The following is a 25579-nucleotide window of genomic DNA, read 5'->3' as shown; positions in this document are numbered from 1 at the left end:
AGACCCATGTACACTCTGATGCATGCAATGGCACTCCCAGGCGCACAGTGGTATATACACATACACACCCAAGCAGAGAATGATGGATACACTTGTATATCCAGGTACACATGCATACAATAACACACCAAATGACACACTTACGCATACACTGACAGACCCAGTCATACACTTCTCCATACAGTAACCTGATGTATACAGTGATATACCCAGGCACACACTGATGCATACTCGTACACAGGCAAAGATACACAAATATAAACTTGAAAATTAATAGACCTAGAGTGGTTATAATGTAGTAAGACAACTTTTTATGTCAGCAACTAAATGCGTCGAATATGTAATGTATTACATTATAAGGAAAGGCTAAATGTATTAATTTGTTTTTTTCCCAGACACTAGTTCTACTTATGGACAGTGAGTTACACTGCCCAAAAAAAGAATGAAAAAAGAAACAGAAGAAAGTATAGTATCTCCTTACAACAGAAAAACAAAAGGGACTGAATGTGGTTGAAGAAAAAACAGCTGCTGGTAAGAAAACCTAGAGGTTTCTTAAAATAGTATATGAAAAAAGGCAAAGTAAGCAAAAGCAAGGCTTCAAATCAGCTAAGAAAGGACAAAAAGTAAGTGCCATTAAGAGTACTAAGAGTATAAAGCAGATAATTTAACAAGATTCAGAGGCAGTTCAAAGAAACTAGAGTCAGAATGTTTAATAGTAGGGTAATTCTGAATCTCATAAGAACTATGAAGTAGTTTAAAGGAGAAGAGAAGCAGTCAAACAAAAGGAACGTGTTGATGCTATAGTTCATGAGGCATTTTCCCCGAAGAGGAAGCTATTTATTTTTATTTTGAGCATAATGAGAACACTGGATAAAACAATGTTGTATATTAGAAGAAGAAGCCAAAAGAAAAGAATAGTGCATAGAAGTAATTTCTGTAAACCTTTCAGTGGTGAATGGAAGCATAATTCCAGTACTGAGCCTTTCTTTAATGAAGAAACCTACTTTAAAGTGAACACATTAGTGTATGCAGTTGAAACAACTGCTCAATGTTATGAGGTGAAGGATGGTACTCCCATTCCAAAAGAGGAGATGGTTCCTAGGAATGTTGAAGAAGTGATAGCTGAAGAGGAACAGGGAAGGCCTAGACAGGCCCCTGTATGCAAATGAAACTGTAGTAGTATTTTCAGTGTTCGGCAGTAATCAATTGATATATTGAGAGTTTTCCTATGTACATTTCTGTAGTATTGTCTATGGAAGGGCCGGGGTCTTGGGGGGTGGGGGGGGGAGGGGTATTGCATAGAGGTTCCCAAAAAGGAGACTACCTAGGTTCACTTTCTTAGGAGGCAGGTCACACCTGCCAGTCTTTTATTCAGACAATTACAGGTGTCCAAGGTCATGAAAATAATTATTTATATCAGGAAAACTCAAAAGCAGTCCTGGGGAAGAGGGTTTATACACAGTGGGAGATTGTCTTTTTAAGCTCTCTGGTGCCCTTCATCCCGGGGTTTCTTTTCTGGGGTGTAGGTGTGGTATTGCCGTCACAGGGGAGAGGAGAAAACACAAGAAGAAAACAAATGTCAGGTTGCTGTATGGGCTTTTCTCTAAGGGTGCTACCTTCACCAGCTTGCGTTGTCACCCGCGTGAGGGAAAAAGGTGTGGGGAACTATTTACAGCTGTGGCCCCCTTTTACCCACCCCTCCCTTTTTCAGTACGCCTCCATTAAACCTCCCCACCCCCTAGCCTCTTCAGTAGGTTTGCTTGGTACACTTGCCTGGGATCGCTGTTTTCCACAACTGTTTCCCACTTGAGCAGTTGGCGGCTATGATCATGCCTCGTACAAATACCAGCAGCTGAATACCGGTCAACCAGATTATATTAATAGGATCCTAGATTTTGCTAGTTTATTCCATACATATTCCATCTTCTGTTTGAGAGTGACTTGTCTGGACTATCAAATGCTCTAAACCACATACTGAAGACAGGAGTTAATCTTCAAAATCTCTCTGCAAAGGAATCTGTTGACAAAGTTCATGGAAAGGATGAAAATCTAGAATACAACTTGATTAATTTGATGGCATGCCAACGTGGCACTGAATATTGGTATCATTGCCACGGAGAACTGAAATGTTTGCTGAGAAACCTAGATGCACCTACTTGGTTTCTGACAATCAGTTGTGCTGAGTATGTGTAGGATGACCTGCTTGAATTTTCTGAGAGAACTGAGCTCAAACTTTAAGGACATCAAGTATGAACATAGCAACCTTTGCTCTTTGGATACTGCTAATGTTTGTAGATATTTTAACCACAGGTTTCAAGCCATGCTGTCTTTCATTTGCAGCAAAACAAATCCTCATTTTGGTGAAGCAACTGATTTCTTGTGCCGTAAAGAATGTCAAGCAAGAGGTCCATCTCATATTCACATGCTGTTATGGATAAAATATGTACTGGGGCAAACAGTGATGAGTCTGTACTGTCTTACATAGAACAATATGTGACATGCACCATCCCAAAAGATAGAGGTGAAAAAGGCCTGAGACACCAAGTTCTGCACTTTCAAACACATAGATGTGGATGTACAGTTGTTGAAAATGCAGATGCAAAGGAAACATTTTACACAAGATGTCGGTCTGGATGATGTCGGTCTGGATTTCCACGACCAGTCATTTCCCAAGGAAGAGGGAACAGCTTTTTATCTGCAGTTAGATATACACTGACACAGAAATCACAGAGGAACTCCTACATCCTCAGAAGAGCAGAGGCCTCCAAGTATATTAATGACTGTGAAGCTGCGATTCTCAAAATGTGGAATGCTAGTAATGATATACAATTTGTTGCAGACACCTCCACCATTGTTGCTCGCTTCGTCACTTCACATACTATAAATTAGAGAAGACTGAGATGAAGGAGATGTGGGAGTAGATTTCTAACCAAGAAATTGTAGAGCTTCAGCTTGGAAATGCTTTCCCATTGAGAGTTAGAGTCTGAAGAGTACTGTGATCGGTTGCGGTCGGCCAGTTTGTTCTTGAAGTCACAGGGAATTGTTTAGGTAGGTCTAGGCCTAGCAAACACGTGAAATAGAGTATTGAATTCTTTCCCGGAAATTGCAGAACCTAGCAGAGTTTGACACAGAAAGTACAGACATTGTGAAATCAAATATGCTAGATATATACTATCCAAGAAGGAGTCCACATATAGAAAACAGGTTCCTTCATGAAGTACTTAAAAAATACAGATATAGAAGCAATGTAATAGAAAAAAGAAGGGAAATATACATTAGTTGGATGTAATGGTTGTTTGATCAGACATGCAAAAGGAAATCGCATTAACCACAGAAAGCGTAGTTGCCAAACTCCAGACAAAAGAGAGTTTTCCTATTTGCCACTTCTAAAAATCTTCAATCCTTGGCATGCTGAATCAGATTTACTCAGAGACTATGAATGCTACGAAGGTTCTTTCAATGCTGTGAAAGACAGTATTTCCAAACTATTTTCAAATGTTAGATGATGGAACTGAAGAGGAAGAAACAATTATTTCTGAGATAGCTACGGAGAGTTCACAAAGCAGCCAAAGCTCTGGGCCCCTGAGTCAATCCTCTTGGATAACCAATTATTGAAAAGGAAGCTGCAATAGCCATGTAAGAGGTGGAAAGTGAAATGGAAAGTATTAATTTGGAACAGTTAGTTTGACAAGTGAACAATGAACAGAAAGAATTGTATATGGAGGTAAAAGAGAAAATATAGCATGGATTTCTCCACAAGAAGAAATAATGTAAATGTACATCAGTGTTAAAGCTGGCAGTGGGAAAAGCTTTTTTGTTAAAGTTCTCAACGTTTACTTACAGAGGAATACAGAATCAAATTTATTGTGTGTAGTAACAGCATCAACTGTATTAGCTGCACACAACATTAAAGGACCTACTTTACATTGACTACTTATGTTACCTGTTGAACATGACAATATACTGGAATACCAGAGGTTATCTGATGAGGCTTGTTATGAAGTCTCAAGAGTACTGAAGAAACTGAACCTTTTGATTATCGATGAGTTGAGCATGGTCTCAAACGTAATGCTCGCCTTCATACACATGACAATGAAACAGATTTTAATAACAGTTTGACTTGGTGTTTGGGGGAACCATTAAATTGTCTTCGGTGACCTACTGCAACTTACGCCCGTCAAAACACACCCTGTTTTCAAGGTTCTTCTCCAATAGGAAACCACGGAATTCTTTGGAAAGTGTTGGAAATGTAAACATTTACCTAAACTTCCAGTACAAGGCACTACTTAAAAAAATGCATCAAGCATCTGACGTGCAATACGGAAATATTCTGAAAGACATTAGAGTAGGAGTTCTAACAAAGGAGGGGAAACGTTCCTTAGTAAGTCTTCTTATCAAGAAACTATTTTCCACTAACAACACAGTAGCACAGCTAATGTTAAATTTCATTGAAAAAGGGAAATCCATAGTCTGTTTATTGCCTGCACTTCAGGAATGCTCCAGTTTACTAAAACTGAAGGCAGAACACATTTTGTAAATTACAGAAACTGAAAAAACGGAACACCGTGGGGTGACAGTACTGCTAAGTGGAAAACTACAAGCAAAATTAGATTCATTGGAAAAATCTGTATCTTGGACTGCATGATTAGAAAAGTGTTTACACGTATGCAAATACCTTTAGAGTAATTTTGCGGGGTAATTTAGATGTTGAGGAAGGGTTAGTAAATGGGACAATGGGTAAAGTGATTGATTTCATTCATTTTCCAAATAGGGATCAGGCTGAATACTATCTATAAAATTCGATCAGATTGATGGCATGAAGCAGATTGGGCAACGTTTTTTGCTTGTACAGAGTATCTGTCTGACAGCAGTAGCTACCACTCTCCCTAGCGTATGCTGAAACTATCCATAAACCACATGGTTTAAGTGTACATGCAGCTTTTATTAATATTGTTAGCACTGTATTTAAAGAAGATATGTCATATGTAGCATTGCCTTGAGTTAGATAATTGTCCAGTTTGTTTTTGGTTGATTTTTATGACAGGAAAGTTAGTGGCGATGAAAGTTGTGTCAGAGAGTACAATTGGTTTCTTTGCTACCAAATCGTGTGCTGCTGTGCCCTGCATCCTGTTGACTGCATTTCTTCATTTCCTTGCTGGGCGAGGCACCCTGGTGGGACGAGGTCCCAGGGCTCCCTTTTCACTCCGTTTGCTCCACCGCTTCTGTCATCACTCTGAGAGAGGACTCCAACTCCCAGAGTGCCACTTCTCTGGTCCAGCTGCCGCCAGTGAGGGGGAGGCGTGGTTACCGCGCATATAAGGCTGCCTCTCCACCCGTGGTTCGGGACATGCGTGTGACACAGCCCGGAAGAAGCCCAGACCAAGGGCGGGCCTGACTGAGCCTGTCGGAGGCTGGGCTGGGCCACAGTATTGACATTTTGTTATATTTGCTTTATACTACTTTTTAATTCTCTTTCCAACAGACTCCCAGAGACTTGATAATTGCCGCATAATTTTCTGCTAACAACTATAGAAGGTGGGCACGATGAATAAGAAAAAATCCTTAACAGGGCAGGGGGTGGTGGGGACCCTGGATGCCTTCCTCTTGAGGGCAGAATCAGTCTTGATGCATGAAATTGCTATTGCCGAGCGAAGATTATCACTTGAGCCGCTACCCGGGGTATCACGAACACATAAACAAGTCCCAGAGTTATCAAACCCCACTGCAGCAGAAATATCCAACACTCTGATACCCGATGGGACCCCCTTGCCAAGACCCCCCATGGAGAGAGAAGTATTGTTGACCCCCCCTGTCTATATCATCAGACTCACAGGGATTACCACGCCCAAAAATTGCTACCAAACCGAATGTCCAGACAAGGGGCTAAAAAATGAAGATGAGCCAGTGCAAAGGATCAGTCCCTCCACCTAAAAAAAGGCGAGGACAGGGGGCGCCCACACATAGGGCGTCACTCCCCCGGCAGAATCAACAAGGGAGGACATGGAAAATGGAAGCGTGGTCACTTAACAGGAGAACTCTAAGTCAACAGCCGATACTCCTGTAAATGGGGGACTATCTATCATTAACCAATCGGAATTCTGGGAAAAATTAAAGGGGGCCATATTAGCCCTTATTAGACCTGTACTAACTAAGTTGTCCTCCATTGAAGAAAAGCTATTAGGGCTGGAAGGGGCAGTCCATCACTCCCTCATGCCCCCGCAAATTTCTTCCCAGAAAAGGGGTGGGGAGGGAGTGACGAGCTCTAGAGGAGAGCATCCGGATAATAACTCCCAGGGTGTAACTAGTTTATGCTCTTCAGCCTATACGCAAATGCTAGACACCCAGTCCACACGCAATACAATAGTTAATCCACATTGGGGTACAGAGACCCCGGCCTGCAGTACTCGGCCCCCGTCAGTCACACCAGGCACCCTTAGCTAATGACAGCTGTGATAACAGAGGGGAAGTGCATCCTGCATATGCCCCAACACAGGCCAAACGGGTATCCTTACATAGGGAGTCAGCCAGGTTGAACGGCGGAAGGCAGTATGGCAGTAATATACCAGAGCCAAGGTTTATACATCTCCCCCAGAGGCTACGCCTTATACTATTGTTTTAACTAATGTACCCACACTTTCAAATAGAGAACTTGAACACTGGTCCTCCCAGAAAAACAATGCACTTCACACATTGTCTAATAAGTCAGGTTACACTAATGATCTGTTTACTGAATTTAAGATGGTCCGTCGGATTTCCTGGATTGGTTGCTCTCTGAAAACAGTAGCAGGTGATTGCGTAGTGATCACATTTAGGTCCACGGGTTTGGTTAGAAGCATTTTGGAAATGGCTGGTTACCGTCCGGTCAGTAAAAGGGGTGTAAGCGTTATACCTTTAAGCTTTTTCTATCAACCTACCTCAGTCTTACAACAGGCCCCTGTATTCAGTAACACCTGTAACTCTGCACCACGTAGCTACACTATTCCAACTTTTAATTTCTATGATCCTCTTTACAGCCTAGATGGGGTTGATTGACTGCGGCTACCTTTTGATACCCTAAGTAGCAGAGGAGCGCAAAGAGTTACCAGCACTCCGCACCCTACTCCGCAAATAGGCACAATTCCAAATGAGGTTCCACTCGAAGTTTTAATCCCGGAGAGTTTAGAGGAATACATAAGCAGGAATAGTCCCCGCGGGGTTCCAGCAGTCTCTCTGGAGCAACATGAGCCCATGTCGGGGCCACCCATGACACCCATTTTTGACCCCCACAAGGCTGAGAGATCGACCCCTACCAAACCTCAAGGCTAATTGATCCTAATATATCTTCTGTGGCATCCTGGAATATTTCGGGCTTAAGAACCAAGCTACAAAATCCAGTTTGGGAAGCCTTTGTTGAGAACATGGACATTCTTGGCTTGCAGGAGACATGGGCAATTGAACCTATCACCATAAATGGTTATAAGACCTACCACACCAAAGTAGTTAAGTTAAGGGTTTGGGAGGTAGACCCAAAGGTGGTATTTCCACTTACTTTTCAAACCAGCTGCCTTTAAGTAACACAGTGTTCCATGAGGGGGGCACCTTTTACCAGTTAGTAGAATTAACCTTCAGCGCTAAGTATCGCATTATTTTGATTAATGTTTATAATAATGCCACCCAAAATGAGCTATACTTACTGGTTAAGAGCATAATGGAGGTGGTTACGAAAATATGCAACTGGAAAACTAAAGATATGTCAATTCTGTTGTTGGGTGACTTTAACTTTGGTTTATGTAGCCATATGGACATGCAATTGTGCGGCCTGTTTAATGAAGCAGACAATAGTAGCCATGTTAATCATTCAAAGATGGGAGAACTCTTCAATTAGCTCATTTTTAAACTGGACCTTGGATTAGCCAATGAATTAATAACTAATCCATCTTATACGCCCCCCACCTTCAATGGAAGAGGACACGCTACTATCATTGATTTTATTTGGATCTCACGCTCTCACTCGCATTTGGTTTCATTATTTGAGGCGGGTGAAATAGCCCTAGGTGACCATTTCCCCCTTCTCTTAAAACTTAAACTACCTTCCTTCAGTTTTAATTAAATAGAGAAATCTACTCGAATAACGGGGGATGTAGTACTGAGCAAAACCAATGGCTATTCACTAAAGTTGGATAAAGTGGAACCAGATTTGTTAATAGAAAAAGTTATAGGTAAATGTAGGCCCATGCTGGACATCTGCCTGAGCGAGGCCGCCTCGGATGAAGTCATTGTGAACTCCTTTATAGATATCACGAGGGAGATAAAAAATTTGCTGAATTTGTTCAATTTAGTAATAAGGTGAAATCCTCTGGTTGGTTTAACGCTAAATGCACTAGGGCCTACACCAACCTGAAAAAGGTTTTGCATACACAACCCAGATCACCGGCCAAAATAAGACAAGCAAGAATAGATTATAATGGGGCAATAAAAGATAGGAAACGAACCCTGCGTAATGAAGCCTGGGATTCTCTACATAGTGCTGCACAGCAGAAAGATAATATTACATTCTGGAAGGTACTGAGGACCCCTTTCCTTTCTCCTTGTAATGACCCCTCTGTGGAAACAGCAATCACAGAGGAAACTTGGATTACCCATTTCGCAAAGTTTTACAATGAGCAGGGGAATCCTGTTAGGTACCCCATAGCTGAAAACACCAACATAGCTGAACAAATTGATGTAGAAATTACCCTGGAGGAAGTGACAAGGGCTTTGGCACAAAGTCTGGGCGGTAAAGCCCCTGGACCCGACGGGGTCCCGGTCGATATGTTTAAACATAATGTTCTTTTGTGGGGGCCTATATTAACCCAGGCTAATAATGCTAATATAAAATCTCCCCTTCCCCAGACCAGGGCACAATCTATAATAATTCCAATCTACAAAAAGGGAGACTGTGAAGATCCAGAGTGTTATAGACTCATCTCCCTTCTGGATGCCACAGTTAAAGTGATAGGGAGGGTCATCCTTGGCCCGCCTTTCTGATTGGGCACAGGACAGCAGATACTATCTGACCTCCAATATGGTTTTTGCAATGGTCTTGGAACCATTGATCAGTCCCTTAACCTTTCATTATTGATAGGCAAGTATACAAGAGCAAAAAAAGGCAGCTTATACTTGACCTTTGTCGACCTCACCGCAGCGTACGACTCAGTCAGACACCATAGGCTGTGGGAGGTCCTTGAAAGGATAGGGGTCGACCATAAAATTATTGTTTTTAAGGCGGCTGTACAGCGGGGCTTCCGCAAGTGTCCGGTTTGGTCAGAAGGGTGAATGCACTCAAGCCTTCCCAGTCAGGAGAGGGGTCAGACAAGGTTGTTTAAGCTCTATATCAACGGCCTTGAAGATGCACTCCTTCTCCAGGGTAAAGACTACCCCCAGGTAGAGGGCCGCCCTATCCCCGCATTATTATATGCGGATGATGCTGTTTTGATGGCAGGTACTCAAAACGGCCTTCAATGCGCCCTGGATGATTTTTGTATGTTCATGAGGGATCTAGGTCTCAAAACTAATATAGCCAAGACCTATGGCATGAGATGTAGGCAAGGGACCCAGAGGACTCGTGAAATGTATATTGATGGCGAGAGGCTATCATCTATAAAAAAAAATCCTATCTAGGCATACTTTTTAATTAGCACGACTCGTGGGCGGCAGCTGTATCTGCCAAAAAATGGGCATTCTCTAGATCCACAACGACTTTATCGTTTGCTAAACAATTAGGTAGGAAACCTCCCCCGGAGTTGCTACATATATAAAAAGCAAAATGCGTGACCATGGACACTTACGGGGTAGGGGAGTGGGGCTTCCCAGATTCTACCGCCATACGAACAGTCGAAAATATTTTTTTAAGGCACATTCTTTCCGTACCACCTAGTACTTCTTTTATTTTTCATGATGAGGTAGCGCAACATTACATTGCGGATATTGTAAACATTGAGCCTATATTATTGTGGCATAGTGTGGAGAAGTGTGGCTCAATGGTTAGAGCGGCAGACCCTGATGCAGAGGTCTGGCCCGGGACCAGGGTTCAATTCCCGCCTCGGCGGGTCTTGGGCTCAATTTCCTCAGACCTGATAATTCTCGCCTCGGTGACTATTCTAATCATGGGTCCCACTCTGCAACTCTGGGCAATAGCTTGCTTAATCTCCACAACGGCCCCAACAGTGCTGTGATGCCTTGGGGGTGCCCAGGAGTGGACATTTCACAAGGAAAAGCCAGGAAGGGTTCCACAGCGGTATGAGTACAGCGCCAGGACGCCCCTTTGCTGGGGCAGCAGTGTGCTTTACAAGTACAAATTCATTTCATTTCATAGAGTCTGGTGCAAGTACCAGACAAAGCTAAATAGGGCAATTTTAAAAGATATTCTGAAATTTGAGAGGGCACTTACAATACCCTGGCTCAAATTTGTTCACGATTTTGTGAAACGATCTGGGCCACCCAGAATACTTTCTAAAGCCCATATCCATGATGGAGATCTCAAGAAAGGCCTTAAAGAAAGCTGGTCTCCAGCATCTGGAAACAAATAGATTGGTGGAGGAAATCTCAGGAAAAATCACAGTGAGACTTCACCTGTTAATAGGAACCACTATGGGGATGGAGCCCTACTTAACATTTGTACCAGGCACTTTTCATAGATTCCTTTTAACTAAGTTCAGACTGGGAATCATACATAGACTCCTGTCCTTTCCAAAACCAAATGATTGGTCACGTGATTTAATATTGTGCCATTGCGATAAAATGTCTGATCAGTCTACTATGCATGTAGTATTGTTTTGTAAATTTTACCTGGAACAGAGGAAAGTTAGGATTATTCCACTTAAAAAAAATGTAGGGCTCAGACAATGCCGCCAAGCTATGTTTGTACTTCAGCTATTAGATAATGAACATATAGCATGGAGACTAGCGCAATTTTTGAAAGCTGTGTTTTATATCAGGAAAGGAAATATTGTGGAATGCTAATGGCTGCAATTGGTTTCTTCTACTTTTAACAGTAAATGGAGTGTGTTTTTTAAACTTTTGTATAGAATTTGTATTGAAATTTGTATATAATTGTTCTGTGCTTTTATGTCTGTTTTAAATAGCAGCCGGGGGCGTGGCCAAGATGGCGGCGGAGTAGGACGTGCTTCTTTGTCCTTCCGGCGCCCCCTGACATTGCGCTTTGTATATCACCCTGACTAGTGCCCATCTGCGCTGGCAACGGTACGCTCCTGTGTCCCCAAGCTGTCCTGACGCCACTGGGGCCCCTATTTTGGTAAGCTGTGCGGGCATTGCGCTGCTTGTGGTGGGAGGAGAGTGGCAGCCTGTGTCTTCCGGAGCAGCGCTGCAGTGGCCGCGCGCTGCTGGCCCCGTGCTGCTGGCCCCATGCAAGAGATGCGGAGAGTGGCGCTGAGGCTATTGCAGCAGAGGAGACGGGCGGCCGCAGCTGAACTGGGAGCAGCGCCCGCAGGAGAGTGGGGCTGCAGCCTGACCGGGAGGAACGAGGGCGGCCTGGACGTCCATTGCGGCAGCAGCAGTTGGGACCCCGCAGGGCGGGCGAGTGCTCCCGCTCTGCGAGGCCCCAAGCAGAGGCTGACGGCGCCTTCCATCCCGACCCACATCGAGTGAGGTGAGGAGCAAGGGGGCGGCCTCCGGGAGAATTGAGGCTCGGTCCGCATGCCGGAGGACGGTGCGGGCCTGCGTGAGTGGGCTAGGCGCTGAGACCCCGGTATTGCGGCCTGTCATTAGCGATCCAGGCTGCCATTGGACTCAGTGCTTTGTTGCCTGGAGGAGGTTGGCTGCTTTGGAGGTTGGTGGCAGGCCCGACTAGCAGCGGACGGCTATTCCTTCCCCCCCTGGGCGCCTGTGCACTGTGAATCTCTGGGAGTCTGGGAGAGGCCCTGCCAGGGGTTGTTGGGCCGATCACCCGCTTATCGATTCGCGTTTCGGCGGGGGCCTTGTCTCTTGGCGGCTTTGGGAGCGGCTGCTCCGGTGCATGGGCCTGGGTGCCACTCGGGAGTCTCGTAACAGCTTGGCCCTCGGAGCTGTGGTGCATCAGGAGAGCGCTAGTGCAGGCGGAGGACAAGCTTTAGCCCTTTGGAGTGACCGGCTGTCGGGCAGTGAGATTGGGGCCTGCTTTTGGTCAGATCCGATTCAGAAAAGGGGGTGGTGATGAACAGAGTGTCTGAATTAAGCAGACCACTCTTACCCAGTCCAAAGATCAGGGCTTGATCCATCACCGTTATTTAGCTCACTGCCCCATCCCAGCTCAGAACCTGGCTATATGCCAATTAGTCTGTCCCTGGCCCAGTGCATCATGGGAACAGGCCAGACCAAACTACCAAGCCAATTTTTCACCAGAAAGGATACAAGCTACCGGGGACCGGTTTCTGGCATTTCAGTCTCGTCGGCCCGGCTTGCTTGAATCCTGATGGAGCAGTGAGCAAGGGACTCATGTCTGAGTATACCCTGCCACACCTATAGTGGCCAAAAACGATTCAGAAAAGGGGGTGGTGATGAACAGAGTGTCTGAATTAAGCAGACCACTCTTACCCAGTCCAAAGATCAGGGCTTGATCCATCACCGTTATTTAGCTTTGGTCAGATCCCAGCAGCAGTGTACTCCTCGCCCTTGCTTTTGGCCCGGGGACGGCAGCTTTGAGCGGCGGGGTGCAGAGGGCCCACCCATAGCTTGTACCTTTGTGATGGAGGATTGCTAGTGAGCTGGCCTGGGCTGTGCTACCCCCCCCCCAGCGACAGGACACTGCAGCCTGGGTGGACCGCTGGGCCTTTGGGACACTGACCGATCTTCCGGGCACGGGGTGGTCCAGCCTTCTTCCGCCCCCCCTTTCTGGAGATCTCTGGTGGCGCTGAGCTTTTGTCTTGGGGCGAAAGCATAGGCTCTTGGTTGAGCCCTTGTTTGTTGGCAGCGACCCCTTCATAGCTTGGTGTGTTGGGGCACGGCCCCCTCAAGGGGCAAGATGACTGCGGCCAGAAATCGAAAAGGTAAACCCCTGAAAGATATGCCCCAGAAGGTGGCTTGGCAACCTACCTCACCGGCGGCTGACAAATCCCCGCGCTCTGACCATGACGAGGCGCCGACCAACCAAGGCCTTCATGCTAGAATTGTTCTCTGCCATCAAAGAGGACATTTTAGAGCTTCGCTCACAACTTACGTCAGACTTAAGGGAGATGAGGCGCGATGTGGGCGCTGTGGAGGAGAGGGTGGTGACCCTTGAGGAACATGACCTGGGCACGGTGGAGGACATCCATCAACTCCAACAAGATGTGATTCGCCTCACGGAACAGAACCTGGACCTTCAGGCACACGCCTAGGACTTAAAGAACAGATCTCGGAGTAATAATATTCGGATTAGGGCGATTCTGTGGAAAGGAGAGGGGGATGATCTGCGTGAGTATGTAGGAGCCCTTTTCCACCAGATCCTAGATGAGGAGGACCTACAAGATATTCAACTGGACCGTGTACATCGTGTGGGGCTGCCTCCGGGGGCCAGTGCCACTCCCTCAGACATATTGGTGTGTGTGCATGATTTTCAGCTCAAGGGGAGGATCTCAATCCCCTTCAATTCCGTGACCACCACCCGGCGCTCTTCCAGGACTTGGTGGCCTCCACTCTTGTCAAGTGCAGGGAATTCAAGCCCATCACTAATCACTTGAGGGAGCAGGGAATTCCCTATTCCTGGGGGCACCCGTTCTGGCTCATCTATAAGTTCAAGGGCAAGCTAGTCCAGGTTCGCTCCTTGGAATCGGCCTTTGATATTTTGGGCTGAGCAACCTGCTTCCACTCTTAGACAAGGCGGGTCGCCTACCAGGCAGTGTAGACGTTCTGCGGAGTGGCAGTGGGTTGGGAAGCTTTCCTCCGTGGCAAAACCTGATCTCTCAATGAGCCTGCTGGAGAGGGGGGATGTGGTGACCTCTGTGGCCTTGGTCACGGACACTTCTGGGGTTGCCTGAGACTCAGCGGCATGGCACTGGCTGGGCCTGTAGCTGGTGCCGGAGGCGGACGGTTCTCCGTTGCAGTGTGGTAAATCTCCTATGTCCTTGGGCGGTGGTGTGTCCTGTGTCCTGTATCAGGAATTGGCAAAGTGTGATGTTGGGGCCATGTTCCCCTGCTATGGGGGCCTGTTTAACAGACTGTTGTTTTTTGCTTCTCTACTGTGAACTTTGTGCCTTTTACTTGTTTGGGGTTTCAAGTGACTGGGATGGAGGAGGGGGGTTTGGGGCAGGGTTTGGGGTCGGGGCTTGTTCTGGGGGCTCCACATCAGCTTTCGGGGGCATTAGGTGAGGATCCAGGGATTCGTTGGGGCAATGCAATCTTTTAGGGGCCTTGGTGACGGGTCGTGCATCAGCTACCTGTCTCCTTCCTTGGTATGGTGGGTAGAGACCTGAAGGTGGTGAGCCTCAATGTTAGGGGCCTAAATAGCCCGGTGAAGCGTGCTGCTATTCTCTCCCTCCTGGAGAATGCAGAGGGTGGTGTGTGCCTCTTGCAGGAGACGCACCTCCTCTCTAAAGATGTCAAGCGTACGGCAGACAAGCGCTTTCCGCTTCAGCTTTGGTCCTCATGCCCAAACAAGAAACATGGGATGGCTATTCTATTTAGTGCGCACGCGCGCATTGCAAGGTCATCTCTCAGGTGGTGGACATTAAGGGCAGATTCTTGGCTGTGCCCGTGCAATGGGGGAGATTCCATTCACAATAGGGTCCATTTATGCCCCCAATGTCAAGCAGGAGCCCTTCTTATGGGCAGCCCTCTTGCAGGTATTGGCGTCGCCGGATGCCCAGATTCTGGTGGGGGGAGACCTGAATATAGTGATGGATGGTGGAGTGGACAGGTCGGAACAGAGATCACATCAGGCGAGGGCAATGTCACAAGGTGGGAACAGTGGCTTCTAGAGGGTGGGTTGCACGATGTATGACATGTTCAGCATCCCCAGGAGCGCGACTACACCTACTACTCGGCAGCCCACAAGACATATGCGCATTTAGACCACTTCCTGGCCACGTCCTCCTTCTTGCCTCATTTGTCAGCGGCGGACATTGTGCACCGCTCCCTATCAGATCATGCTCTTATCTCTGTGCTAATTACCTCCAGCGGCGCTCGGCCGCCACCGGCCGGTTGGCGCCTGCGCTATTCCATGCTCCACACGGATTCAGTGGTTACGAAGATACGTGACACTATTACCCACTACCTAACTGAAAATAAGGTGGGGGAGACTCCCCTGGCATCGATCTGGGAGGCCTTGAGACTGGTGGTGCGAGGAGAATTGATAGCGCTGGCAGCAACATATTCTCACCTGCGCAAAGAGAAGCGCGCTGAGCTGGAGAGGGAGGTTAGTGGCCTGGAGGCGATCTATAAGCGGACTGGGGCCCGAGGGTATGGAGGGAGCTGGAAACGAAAAGGCGCATGCTCAAACACCTTGACCTCGACAGGGCGGCGCATTCCTTATTGCGCCTGCGGCACATGTTTTACCTCTGCGGGGATAAATAGGGTAGGATGCTTGCACACAGGTTACGGGCGCGCACTCATTTAACCACTATCCAATCCATCAGGGACCCTCAGGCAGCGGAGCACACCACTGATGCTGCCATTGTTGGCGCTTTTCGCCAATTCTATCAAACTCTATATACGAGGGAGGAGGCGGCTCCGGGGAGGGATAGTGAGTATCTTGCGTCGTGTGGTATCGCGCCCCTCTTTCGGGAGTCGGCGGAAGCTTTGGATTCAGCGATACGCGTCGAGGAGGTTATATCTGCTATTGTGCGTCTGAAATTAGCTAAATCACCTGGGCCAGACGGCTTCTCAGCCATGTTTTATAAAACGTACTGCATGGAGCTGGCTCCTCGTTAAACGCGCCTTTTTAATTCCTTTCTTGATACGGGAGTGGTGTCTCCGTCCATGACAGAGGCAGCAATCACAGTCATTCTGAAGCCCGGGAAGGATCCTGCAGAGTGTGGCTCGTATAGGACTATCTCGCTCCTCAACATTGACGCCAAATTATTCGCAGGAGTGTTGGCTGCGAGGCTTAGCCCCCTAATGGATGGAGTGATTGAGCTCGATCAAGCGGGATTTATTCCAACGCGGTAAGGGGGGACAATACTAAGCGGCTTCTCCATCTTATGGATCTATTGCACCGCTCTAGGATGCAGGCCTTCTTGCTTTCTATTGACGCGGAGAAAGCCTTTGACCGCGTAGATTGGGGCTACCTGTTTGAGGTGCTGAGAGCTTTCGGGGTGGGGGACAATTTCCTACATGGTGAATGGTTGTAGGTCTGCTCTTTTTCCCATCACCAAGGTAACGCAACAGGGTTGCCCCCTCTCCCTGTTGCTTTTTCCCCTCTCCAATGACCCCTATCGTGGATAACCCGGACTTCCGGCCGGGATGTGCATCCTAAGTCTTCCATCGCTGGTGAGAGGAAGGCTGTAAGAGGGTGGGCTCTCTCTTTGATCTGGAGGATCTGATTCAGTTCCCTAGATTGTGTGCAGAATACTTCCAGCTGCCCAGGGCTGACGCCTTTCATCATGCACAGGTGGCGCATTGGGTGACCCAGTCAGCCAAAGTGGCCCTTATGTCTCGGCCGCTGACGGTCTTTGAAAGATGGTTGGTCTGTAAAAAGGACGGCTGGAGGCTCATTTCGGAGCTGTATGCGATGATAATACGCCATCCGCGGAAGCAGCGCACGAAAGCGCAAATTCGCTGGGAAACAGAGCTGGGACGCCCCCCGACGAGAAAAGAGTGGGAGCATGTTTTCTATCGAGCACAGAACACGGCCTCTAACACTGCGGGGACCGAGTCGGCCTATAAAGTAGCGGAGTACTGGTACTATACCCCGGCGCGCATCAAGGCTTGGGATGTCACGAAGTCAGGCCTCTGCTGGCGGGGGTGTCGGCTTTCAGAGACACTGGTGCACTTGCTGTGGCGTTGCCCGAAACTGGAGCGTTATTGGAACATGATCTTAGATGAGCTAAATGCTGCATTTCAGATTACATTCCCACGGATGCCTGAGCATGTGCTGTTGGGCTTCCCCATCCTAAGTTCTTTCTTACTCCCCCATATATTGTATCTCTTTTAAATGCTGCCCTTGAGTCCCCCACTGGGTACGCTGCATAAGCTTCAGGGGCTTCTCAATAGGTTCTTATGGAATAAATAAAAGGCCGCGACTCGCGTTAGCCGTAGCTACTATCCTGAAAGCGGCAGGCGGGTTAGGCTTACCCCTACTTACAGCATACTTTCAAGCGTCTTCCTTAGATACATCGTAGAGTGGAATAGACCGCTGTCTAGTAAACATTGGAACTTTATGGACCAGACGGTGGCGGGGTGTAACATATTGCGGGAGTTGTGGTTACCGCACAAGCGCAGGGCATGGTGTTTGTATTCCTCCCCAGTGACTTCTGACACTAAAAGCATGGGACCAACTGGTGCAGGGTAAGGGGTGTACCACCTTCCCCTCTCCAATGACCCCTATCGTGGCTAACCCGGACATCCGGCCGGGATGCGCGTCCTCAGTCTTCCATCGCTGGCGAGAGGAAGGCTGTAAGAGGGTGGGCTCTCTCTTTGATCTGGAGGTTCTGATTCTGTTCCCTAGATTGTGTGCAGTATACTTCCAGCTGCCCAGGGCTGACGCCTTTCATCATGCACAGGTGGCGCATTGGGTGACCCACCCAGCCAACGTGGCCCTCATGTCTCGGCCGCTGACAGTCTTTGAAAGATGGTTGGTCTGTAAAAAGGACGACCGGAGGCTCATTTCAGAGCTGTATGCGATGATAATACGCCATCCACGGAAGCTGCGCAAGAAAGCGCAAATTCGCTGAGCAACAGAGCTGGGACGCCTCCTGACGAGAAAAGAGTGGGAGCATGTTTTCTATCGAGCATAGCACACGGCCTCTAACACTGCGGGGACCGAGTCAGCCTATAAAGTAGCGGTGTACTGGTACTATACCCCTGCGCGCGTCAAGGCTTGGGATGTCATGAAGTCAGGCCTCTGCTGGCGTGGGTGTGGGCTTTCAGGGTCACTGGTGCACTTGCTGATGCATTTCCCGAAACTGGAGCGTTACTGGAACATGATCTTAGATGAGCTAGATGCTGCATTTCAGATTACATTCCCACGGATGCCTGAGCATGTGCTGTTGGGGCTTCCCAATCCTAAGTTCTTTCCTATGCGCTCGCTGAGGGGCAGACAGATTGCATTGGCTTTGTTAGCTGCGAGGCAGGTCCTCTTGGCGCAATGGGGCTCCCCGGCGGTGCCTGACCCCCGAGATTGGATCCAGCGGCTTTGGCACATCCTAGCCATGGAACGGCTCTCGTTAGGCATGGACGGGAAAGGCTCTGAGTATGCTAAGCTCTGGGGCCCGTTCCTACAGCTCCTGTCCAAGGACCTTCGAGAAGTGCCATGCCCGAAATACTTGCAAATATTACAACTTATCCCTCTGGAACCTGCGGGGGCTACGCCTGCTGTTTGACTGCTATTGGGTAGAGCTGGTGGACCCTGGAGGGTGGAGGGTATAGGTAGAAGCTGATGCGGAGCGGGGTGGGATTGGGTGGTGGGTTGATACGGGAGGGTGGTGGGTCAGGGGGGTTTTGGATTTCATGTTTTGCTTTCCATGGTTGTACCTTATAAAAGCGGTGGTTATAGCTCAGGCGGGGCGGCAGAGCTGCTTTATTTACGCAGGGTTGCCCTCCGGGGTGTAGGCCCAGATGCTGTGTCATTGCTATGCAAATACGCCCTGCCGGCGAGTTGATGTAGGCAGCTGGGCTGTGTATCAAGATGCCTTCCCGCATAATAAAAATGATTGACTCTAAATAGCAGCCAAATAAAGCTTTTCTTGAACCTTGAGCCTACAATTGGTTAAGACGCGTATACGCTCCTCATTTAGGAAAGTTACCCACTTATGAAAAATGGATAATCTATCCAAAGCAGAAACTTAATAAAGAACCGACCGATGCTGCTGCAAAGAAGGAAAACAAGTACAAGGAAGGTATTGTGAAGAAAAAACTGGGGAATGAGTGAGATATTGTAGGTTACCAGTTGTCAAATCCTACGGGTGTCAACTGCTATGTTATTGTTGTTCTGAATGTACTCTTACATTTCTCACATCTTAGAAATGCAATAGAGCAGAAACCACAGAAGAGATTACATTGTGCAATATATGGCTTGCTGCCACATTTACATAGTGATAGGTCTGTAATACATTGTGCATCAGGCATTTGAGATCTAGATATGTAGTAGAACAGTAGTATTTATTTACTCACAACAGTCAACAAGATGCTCAGGAATTTATATTTATAAAGGTAATCCGAAGAAGAAGACATAAGTATTTCTGACTTATTTGGACTCAGTTACACATGGAACCATGAGTGTGAAAACTGCTCTTTTTGATCTATCAATCAAATCAACTGTGAGCGATTTCAGTACTTAACCCTACCAGATTTCGAAAGCGTGTCTTTTGACAGATTGATCAAATAGGCTGTCCAAAATACGACCTTCCCAAATTGTAGAATATTTATTTATTTATTTGTTTTTTATAGAACACGAACTTGACCCATTAGGGTATCAGAGCGCTTTACAGTGTCATAGAGTTGTACAAGAGGCATGGAATCACAAGAGTATACCATGAATTGGGAGGGGGGTGCGGAGGAAAAAGAGGGATGGAGGGACACAAAGTACATTTTACATTACAGTTGCTGAAGACAGGCCCCAGGTTCCATGGTGGGGTGAAAGGTCATCCGAGGGAGGCAATAGTCTCTGTGGCGGTTGAAGTTAATGGTTTAGACAAGGGATTTACCCATAAAGAAGGATTTGGCCTCCTTTTTGAAACGTGTAAGAGAGGGGATTCTTCTAATGGCGGGTGGGAGGGAGTTCTATATTCTTGGCGCAGCCCCAGCAAACACCCGATTATACGTTTTTTTTCCCGAAAGCGTGCAGGCTGGAGCAGGAGGTCTCTGGCGCACCGTGAGTTCCTGACTCCTCTAGATACCACAAGTTTCCGTGCAAGATATGCAGGGGAGTTTGAGTATAAGTCCTTGTGTGTGATGCATGCCAGCTTAAGCTGTATTCTGGCCTCGAGAAGAAGCCAGTTCAGCTCTTTCAGGTGTGAAGAAATGTGATCAAATTTCCTTTCGCATTGAGGCAGACTTTTAAAGGTGCTAGGGAGATCTTGGGTAAACCAGAGGGGGTGGAACAGCCTTATTCAAGTCTAGAAATGACTATTGCTTGGACTGTCAGGTTTTTTCGGTCTGGAGCGTCAAGGAAGGGTTTCAGTTTCCATAGGTAGCTCAGGTGGAATCTGGAAGATTTGGCCATCGAGTTGATGTGGTCCCGCATGTACAAGTTGCAATCCAAGGTTATTCCCAGTGATTTGGCCGAGTAAACAATGGTCGGTGGACAATTTAAGGCTGTGATGGCCTTAATCCATATCTGAATCTCAGGGTCGGTTTTTGGAGGGGAAATTAGAAGAAATTCTGTTTTCTTTGCATTGAGTTTGAGTTGATTGGAGGAGAGCCATTGGACGATCAGCTTCGGGGCCTCATTCAGAGAGAGAATCTCTTCGAGAGATGAGATTTTGATGTAGATCTGAGTGTGGTCAGCGTACACATGGTAGGAGATATTTTCTGTGCAAAGGACTTTGGCAAAAGTTCTAAATAAAGTTTGAAGAGGGTGGGGGACAGCGTTGATCCTTGAGGGACTCCAACTGTGACCGAAGAGGGAGCGGACAGGTTGACGTTAATTAGAAATCGGTTTTGGAGGAAGGATCTCACCATTCTAGGACAGAGCCATCTAATCCCATCCTGATTTTGAGACGTTCGAGTAGCTTCCCATGGTTGGCCGTGTCGAAGGCCGAAGACAAGTTTTGCTTTGGTCAAGGGCTTGGAGGGCATCATCGATGATGTGGAGCATGGTAGTTTCAGTGCTGTGTCCCGGTCTGAATCCAGATTGGAAGTCATGGAGTAGGTGGAAGTTGTTGATGTGATGACTTAACTGCAGTTGCACACACTTCTCCAGCAATTTAGCAAAGAGAGGGATGTTGGAAATAGGTCCGAAGTTGTCAGGGGCGGCTGGATCCAGCGATGGCTTTTTCAAAATGGGGAGACTTGACCCACTTTTAGAGAGTCAGGAATTGATCCCTGCCGGAGAGAGGCGTTAATTATTGCAGTCCAGCGAGGAATAATGGCAGTTAGAGGGGAGCGGGTCGTTAAAATGGTTGTTGGGGTTTAAGGTAGATAAGATTTTGGAAACGGAGTCTTCGTCGTAGAGTGTGAAGTCGGTCCAGTGTGCTTGATTCTTAGGTGAAGCCTGTAGGGGCGGCATGGGGGAGGAGGCAAGTCAAGGGGGATAGAGAGTATGAGGCGGAACTAAGTTTGTTGTCTAAGGCTTTGATTTTGCCCGCGAAAAACGAGAATTCCTCGGATGAAATTAGAGACTTGGGGTTTTCTTTCGATATTTTGGCCAGTTTGTTGGATTGGTGTTTGACCAGTTTGAAGAGTTTGCAGGGTCTATTCTGGGCGTTCCCCAGTTCTGATCTGAAGAATTTTTTTTTGAGTTGAGGATGTTCCTGTTGTATGTATTTCTGGCCTGGCGGAGAAGTTTTAGGTGAGTGGCAGAGGGTTGCTGTCTCCAGATTCTTTCAGATTGACAGAGGGATCTCCTCTCATTGTCTACATTGCATGTATGGAGAAGTGGGAAATACATTATATTAATGTTACAACTATACAGAGCATATGGATCTAAATTGGAAACCAAATTTACAAACTTCAAAGCTGGACAAATATCAGTTTCTGTAAGAACTTATAATACTTTGGCTATCATCTTTCACAAAGGACTTAATGTAACATCTGGACACTATACAGTCTATGTAAAGAGTGAGACTGGATGGACAGAATGCTACGACAGCAACCTTGAATTCAAACAAAACTGCCTTTCAAAGTTCTAAATTCTTACCTCTTGTTTCTTCAACCAACATTCTAAGGAGGAATTCTGATTAAAAAAGTGGTGTACGTTATTTCTTCAATGTGGATCGCCAGTGTTTAAGACATCTTTTGGCCTATCAGGGGTAATGGTTTCAAAAGGATCTCCAAAATTCAAGTGTGCTTTATATCTATTAGTAGTATAGTACCAGTTATATGGTAACAAAACAGTTATTTTTACCAAATGTTTGTTTAGATTAGTTCAAAACTGTAGGTAAAAAAATCAATTAATTAATTGTAGTGTGTCCAATGCACAGTGTTACTTATTTGTAGTGATGTACTATGCAGTTATTTTCCTACCATCAATGCAATTGTTTTATCCCCACTGTTCAATGATGAAGAAACAGTACAATGTTTATGGTGTACAAGTATAAAAGCTGAGAACAAAAGAACGTGAAAATTCAATGTTTTACGATAATGTGATATACTGTTACAGCATAAGCAATATGTACGGTTTTGTTTCAGGATTTTTTAAATATAATTATTTTTTCTTTTTCAACAGTGGCTGGAGTTATACCTCTTTAGATATATCAACATACTTGACATGCTTTGCCACCACTTTCTTTTAACCAGAAGGGATGGTGAAAATCTTCCTGTAATTAATTGCCACTTTGCCGGGGGTTATACCTTTTGCTTGGAGTTGCACCTCTGAAGAACTGTGTTCAACAGGGCGTGTCTGCTGATCCTCCCTGCCACATAATCCACTTTGATTTCCAAATTATTATAAACAAAAACACCAAATTTCAGTTTGGAAGAAGAAAACAGCAGTTTCTGAATTGAGAACAGTGTTTTTTCAACAATGTTTGTTCCCCACTGTTCTAGGATGAATTTTATACAGTGTGTTATTTATGATGTACGAGTACAAAATCTGAGAACAGTACAAAAGGGAAAAGGAAATGCTTTATTATATAATGTGAAATATTACTACTGCAATAAAAATATTTACTGTTTTGTTAATATGAATTTATGCATTGCAGAAACTAAACTTAATTGAGAAATTTTGTAAAAAGTAATACCGCAATATATTTTTTTAAACAGATGAATGACACCATTCATTAAAGTAAATTAATTTCCTAATTACTTCTTTTTGTGTAGTTCAACAAACTTACTTTGTCAATGTACACACCAAGGGGAGCCTGCTACAGCCACTGAGATATCCAGCCAAACACCTATACAATCACTAACACACCCAGTCACTTCTCCATTTATCCACTGACACACCTAATCACTCACCCATACAGTTACAAACGCATCCACTCACTCACCCAAATAGTCACTCATATACCCAGTTAGTATGTAACTAATATAACTACCAATATAGCCAATCAGTCATGCATACAGCTAGTGACATACACACCCAGTCTCTTATACAGTCACTGACACAGTCTCTCACTCACCTGTACAGGCACTCATATACCAATTCACTCACCCATACAGACACTCATACATCCTTTCAGTTGCCTATACAGTCACTAACACACCCAGTCACTCTCCCATATAACCACTGACACACCCAATCACTCACCTATACAGATACAAACAAATCTACTCACACACTGAAACAGTCACTCATACACCCACTCAGTCACCTATACAGCTACTTACCCAGCCAGTCAATCACCCATATAGCTGGTGACATACACACTTGGTCTCTCATCCAGTCACTGACACAGTTACTCATTCGCCCGTAAAGGCACTCACACACACACCCACTCACTCACTCACTCACCCATACAGATATCCACCCAATCACTCACTCTCCCATACAGTCAGTGATACATCCACTCAGTCACCCATACAATCACTAACACACCTAGTCACTCCCCCATGTAACTACTGACACACCCAATCACTCACCCATACAGTTACAAACTCATTCACCCAAACAGTCACTCATACACCTACTCAATCACCTATTCAGCTATTAACACACCCAGTCAGTCTCTAATACAGCTAGTGACACACACACACACACACACACACACACACACACACACACACACACACACACACTCAGTTTCTCATCCAGTCACTGATACAGTCACTCACCCACCTGTTCCGGTACTCACACACCCACTCACCTATACAGACCCTCACACAACCATTCACTCTCCCATACATTAATTCATGCATCTACTCAGTCACCTATACAATCACTAACACACCCAGCCACACTCCCATGTAACCACTGACAAACCCAATCACTTACTCATACAACTACTAACAACCCATTCACCCATTCATACAACTACTCATATACCCACTCTTTCACCATTTACAGCCATTCATACACCAACTCACTTACCTATACAAACATTCAAACATCGCCCATAAAGCCACCCATACTCCCATTCAGGCACTCAGACATATACTCACATACCCACTTAATTACCCATTCAGCCACTCATGTATCCACTCACTCATCATACAGTCCCTCATGGACCCACTCACTTACCCATACAAACACTACACATTCATTCATTAGACCAAACAGCCACTGTCACACCCACTTACTCACCCACTCACTCAAACACTTACACATCCAGTTACTCAATCATGCATCCACCCACCCACTCACTCACTAACACAGAAACTCACTCACCTGTACTTTCTTAAAGATACAAACCCATACAGTTTGTCTTTTTCAAACCAAGAAAAGCGGTTCTAACATTTTGATAAAATGGCAACTGGAAAAAGTATTAACTAAAAAAACTCAGAACTGGGAATAAAAGTGTCATTATATATGAAAAAAATTGTAATAATAAATTAACACTTGTGGTGTTTTGCTGCCTCCAGAACTGTTTGAACCAATTTTTCCCCTACAGTGAAGACTTTTTTGTAGTCCATATACAATGTCCTGATTCTTAGCAGCTTTGGGGACTTCTCAGGAAGACGTTGCTTGACCTTGGTAGGTGTGGGGTCCCCTGGTGCAGCGGGTGTTGCACCTGATGTTGATGCATCTGCTGGACAGCCCTTCCTCTGCTCTCAGGTCATGTATTGTGTCAAGACTTAACTTAGACTTACAGAAGAGCTTGCATTCACAGGAGCAAAGATGTACCCCTACTCCACCCCTAGGGAGTACCAAACTGAGTATTTAGTATTACTCTAGTAATGGCTACTCCCTCTAGGGGGTGAAGGGACCACGGAATGGACAACCAGGGAATGAAGGCAAAGTGATCTCTCTGGACAGCAAGGGTTTCCCTAATCCTGTTTCTCCCACACTGCATAAACAGAAAAAATAACAAAAAGAGGAGAGAAAAGATAAGATTACTTCAACTATCTCCAGGAAAAATAACTAACAAAGTCTTAACTAAGGGATTAGCAAGTTCATTTTAGCATTTCTCCATGTGTCACCATCCGTTGACTCGTTTGGAAGCGAATCCAGTTCGGGTTTCCAATCTTGCCGCAACCCACCGATTGCAGTAGCCAGAGCAGAGTAGGAGCGGGAGGGAAAGCACAGCAGAGACACTGCGAGACGCCACCAAGAGATGCAAACAAATCCTGAGCCTTGAGCGTCTGCATTCGTGCCCCTCGTGCCCCCGAGGATTTTGGTAGGGGAGCAGCGGGAGTCTTGCCAACACCTGGGCCGACCAGGCGAACGGAGCGG

At 46.2% G+C, this 25579-nt stretch overlaps 1 long non-coding RNA gene across 1 annotated transcript in view; it reads left to right on the top strand.

Annotated features, from left to right (window-relative positions):
* The window catches only part of LOC144767279 (uncharacterized), a 126137-nt gene extending 101376 nt beyond the window's left edge, over positions 1 to 24761 (top strand). The window contains exons 2-3 of the long non-coding RNA XR_013598131.1: positions 396 to 531; positions 22475 to 24761. This is a non-coding gene — a long non-coding RNA (uncharacterized LOC144767279). The remainder of the gene's footprint in view (positions 1 to 395; positions 532 to 22474) is intronic.
* Positions 24762 to 25579: the final 818 nt, after the last annotated feature.

The sequence above is a fragment of the Lissotriton helveticus genome, chromosome 7 (genome assembly GCF_964261635.1).
Source record: "Lissotriton helveticus chromosome 7, aLisHel1.1, whole genome shotgun sequence".
Classification (NCBI taxonomy): Eukaryota; Metazoa; Chordata; class Amphibia; order Caudata; family Salamandridae; genus Lissotriton; species Lissotriton helveticus.
The sequence above is the reverse complement of the archived record's forward strand: the minus strand, read 5'-3'. Positions and strand labels throughout refer to the sequence as shown.